Below are 4,984 nucleotides of genomic sequence, written 5' to 3'. Positions count from 1 at the left end.
CAAAAATTCTCTAGGGCTACTTTTTAATTTTAACAATATATTTCAACCTGCCATGGGGGGGGGGGATTTGAGGATTTTGACAACCAACGTCCCTTGAGATGAACTAAACTATTTTGTAAAGATAAAAATGAATATGTTCTAAAATATGAAAAAAGATATATAATAAGAAAAAAATATCAGGTCAACCCTGGCATAGTTATTGTAGGAACACGTGAATGTACATTGAATTTTAATGCTCCTTTGATTAAGAAAAGTTATTTTTTTCTTGAGAGATGGGGAGTCCACTTTAATGTTTTTTTTTTGTTTTATAAAATTTGAATTTGTGCATTTTTCCAATGAGAGAATATTTGAAATGAAAAAAAAAAAAAGGTGAAATTTGACTTGACTCAGTAATGTATACGCTGTTAAGTCTGGGTCTTCAATGAAAAGGAAGGTAGCTTTTGAATAATTAACATCGCTTGATAGATGGGAAAATCTATCCTGATTTTGCTGAAGTCACCGATTGATTTTCTGACACGAGCAGCGAGACGCGGTGAAAGCGGCCGCTCGGGGGGGAGTGTCGGATGTACAATCTGTTGCCAAATTCAATGATTCGGTGTGATCACTAACTCAGTCCCTTATACGTTATTAGAAATGGCAATAAATATATACTCAAAACAGAACACAGACCCGTTAATGAACCACTGTAAAGATTTTAACGGAATGATCCCGCTCTGTGTTTATTGGGCCACTCATTAACCTGTTTGTCTCTTTTTAAAGGGACACTCCACTCATCATATCCACCTTAATGCATACGACAGCTGAGAATATTAGCGTGGTGTCTCATTGGCAAATGCATGGGGGGGGGGGTTCTGCAGAATCCCCCCATATGCATTTTCCCCTTTCCCTACCCACTAGTTGCCGTGCTTATTTTTTGTTTTATATAGCGCCATCATATTCCACAGCGCTGTACAACGGGCAAACAGGGCATAAGTAGTATATTACAGAACAGGACTATTGACTTATAGAAACAAGACGTAATGAGGTCCCTGCTCAAAAGAGCATAGAATCTAGAAGGAGTTAGGTCGTATTATACAAAAGGTATGTTTGAACGCATCTCCTGCCATGCGATATAGTTACCCGTAGTCAGCTAACAAGACACCCTGTGTGCATGCGCAGAAAGCACTTCTCTTGATTTTAAGCCAATCAAGAAGCTTTTGGCCCACAGAGGACTCACAAAGTACTTTAAGATGCATTTTTTTGGTGAGGCTGTCTGGGACGTTAAACTGTCCCTTTAAGATCTAGAGGCGCATGAATACCAAGGTGCAAGGCTGTTAATTGTGTCCTCGTGCTGAACCCATGAGATGAGCCACAGTGGATACAAAGATTCCAGCCCTTATTCCTCCCCTCTTTAGCCTCAAGGCCTAACAGGAGGTTTGGATCTTCTGTACCCCGTCTCCTTATAGATTTTTTCTTGTCTTCAGAGGGAGCCAATTTTGGGTAAGATCCTATGGTATATCATATGATCAGCTATGTCACATGACCTTATACTAGTATTGATGTATTAAGTATCAACATTTCCAAAATTATTTCAGACAATTTTTAGCTCCTTTTGAATAAAATCCATTTTTTTAGTAGGCCAGCTACTATCATGGTTGTCAATTTCAATATATTTTGTACCTTGTTTGCTTTAGAGGGTGACACCTGGGATTCTTACACGATGATAGCGTTAAAGAGACAACAACTAAATTATAGTCAGATGTGCTATGATGAACATGGAGGACAGATTCCATCGCACTATATGTTTTTGATTTTTTTTTTCCGGATCATACTACATTGCTGTAAGCAAATTAAAGCTTTTTTTTTTTTTAAATCCCCATAGAAATAAGTGGGTGCCACCAATTAAAAGTGATTCCTGTCAGGGCTACCATCAGTGGGGTACAACTATTACAGATGTAACGGGCCCACTCTAGGAGACTCTGTTTTTTCTTTAAAAAAACAGTGACCTGATCTCACTTGGGTTCACTTGGGGGTAAATTTAAACTTCTTTTAATATATACTAAACAGCTTGTCAGTGCCATTGTAGCCCACAAACAGCTGCTCGGTGCCATCTTAGCCTCAAACATTTTGCCCGGACAATCTTTGCCCCAAACAGCTTGTCTCTGACATCTTTGTCCCCAAACAACTTGTCAGCACCTATAGAATGTTCCAGCTGACTTAACCCTGACTTTAGTTGACATGGTGATAAGACCAGACTTGCATTAGGATCACATATTATAATAGTCAACCAAGCTTACTAGAATACGTGCGCCACTGAGCATGCGCAGGGAGCATACTTAAGTATGCTTTCTGCTTCATTTTATATCTCCAATAAATAACTAACTAAAGAATACATGCACTCTTTTACAAGTAGTAAAATGTTTGGGAGTCCACATAAAATGGGCCCAGATGTACATTTAAGTTCCCACATTGTCATATTTGGACTCTAGGTAGATAATTCCTCACCAGTTTGGCAAACAAGACCAACGATGAAGCTTAATCCCATCCAGGATAAATCCCTCTTGTTACCCCGAATCCTTGTAAATGTAAAAGGTGGAGAAAAGGGGGCAGAGAGGTCTGGGGCATTATTTGCATCAGGACCAGCCCAGTATGTAGCCCTCTGCCTGTGACCCTCAGGGTCTTGATGCAAGTACTTGATTCCTTTTAATAATTACTTGTCTTCTAAGTAAGATTATTTCCCAAAAAATTCACAGGAGTTTTATGTACATAAAAAATGTTCTGGTGTTTAAAAGTTTGAAATCTGGTCTCATCGCCACAGCAACCAACAATATGGATCTGCTTATTGCACCATTCCGTTGGTTGCTATGCTAATAATACCACTATGTGCACGAAATCGTGACGAAACTTGACGCCTCAAATTGTCCTAAACTGCTGTAGTTCCTAATAAATAATAAATAGGGGAATTTTATCGTATTTATTTAAGACGGGACCCCCTGTTTTTATGAATACATGAATAAAATGAACGCAAGGTTTATTTGTATCAACTCTATGAGGGTGGGTGGTCGTTTTTTCGACAGATGTAATTAAATTAGTTCCAGGAACTTAAGCAGTTTTGGTAGAAATGATCACTAAACTGCAAAGCCAGGCAAAAGTTAGTATGGCCGGCTCGACCCTTGATGATGGCTGTAATCCAAGAAAGGCAAAGCTTTAGCGGGTGCTTTTACCTAATTACATACCACTCTATGCATTTATCATTTTAAAGGGTCATAAATGTATGTTCCCACGATGCGCGTTTTAATACGCATTTTTACAACACGGATTCCTTTGTTATTTTGTTGTCAATTTGTCAGAAGAAGAATTAAACCAGATTTTCCATTTATTTATTACATAAATGATCAGGTGCATTTTTTATTTTTTTTTTTTTTTTTTTACTTAACTATCTGTTCTTTTCAATAGCAACAAATTTATTGTAGGCTTTAATTTAATTACACTAATACTATTATTACTATTTTATTACTCTTTTATTAATGTATTTAAGATGTGCAAACACATCTCTGTGGCTTAAGTTAATTGCAGTTACTCATTTATTTGCTGTGAATAACTTCACAGGGATTGTTGAATCTGTAAAAATGCAAATATTTGACAAATTACACAAAAGGTTTACTTTTTGGAATTATTCATTTTAACTTTAACGTTTGTTTGTATTTATTTACTTAGTTTATTATATAGTTAGATATAGAACTTCTGGTGAATTTATTGCATTGAATGTAAACATATTTAATTTGTTTGAACTGTAAAATTAAAATAGATTAGAAACCAAAATCCTGAGTGTTTATGTATCTAGGTATTGCAGGAGAGATGCTTGAAGGCTCCGGGGGGGGGGGGGGGATTAGAGGAAACCCTAAAGCTTGGATGTTTTGTAGCATTACATTATATAGGAGTTAAACTTTCCATAGACAATCCTCGAGCCTTCACAATGAAGATATTTCACAATATAATCTTTCCTTAAAAGGGTAAATTGTGAAATCAATAAAGTTCAGTGCCTTAAATTTTTTTCCCCAATTTGGGAATTTTGAGTCATTTTAGTTCATTCATCGGCTAATCACATACACACCCAAAATTATAGTAACCTTGATTTCATAGAATAAGATGTGTTGTCACATAACAATCTGCCCACGTCACACATGTTCTTCCTAGGTAATATCGGCAGTCCTGCTAATAGGAAGAATGGCTACGATAAATGTCACTTGAGTCTTAATCCCAGCTGTCGGGACTGCCGTGTCATATATAGGACTGTTGGCACCTGTAGGGACTGTTAGGGTTCCTTGCTGGCACTTTCTCTTGCACACTAATGACTGATACACCTATTAGACCATGGATTCGTTTTGAGGTGTGCGGAGAAAGACACTGATCCCCTTTGAAAGCTACCTATGCCAGTTTGTCCAGTTTGACCAAGTTCAGGACTGGGTGATGGGTCTTCTTAGAAAACTATAATAAATAAACAGAAAACTCTGCACTCGCTCGTGTCAGTATTTAGTGAAATCAATCCGTGCTTACAGGAGCGAGCTTACATAGGATGAATGAGGCTTAACGTGTTTCACGTGCGTGTTACTCAGGAGCTTATGAGTAAGCACGGGCGCAAAACGCGCTAAGTCTTATTCGTCCTATGTCAACGTATTCCTATAAGCACGGATCTATTTGATTTATTTATTTTAATTGTGATTGGTGTCTAGCCGTCATTTTATAGTATACACCAAAGTAAAGCTGTCTCCTCCAGCCTTTAGCATAAGAATTGTTTCACAAAGACAATGGTATGAAATTCAACCAGTCCCACATGTAAAATAATCATGAAAACATAGCAGAACAGAAAACCGAGAACCAACACTGCTTTAAAAATAAACCGTGTCTGATACTGATATCATTCAGTTATTTCTCCTGACATTAGTGATCATTCCTCTAAATACCGGAGGTTCCTAATTGACAATGGTGGAAGTCAGCCAGATGG

Source organism: Sceloporus occidentalis, unplaced genomic scaffold, assembly GCF_023333645.1.
Source record: "Sceloporus occidentalis isolate IW3139 unplaced genomic scaffold, rSceOcc1.0.p SCAF_262, whole genome shotgun sequence".
NCBI lineage: Eukaryota > Metazoa > Chordata > Lepidosauria > Squamata > Phrynosomatidae > Sceloporus > Sceloporus occidentalis.
This window is presented reverse-complemented; position numbering follows the sequence as displayed.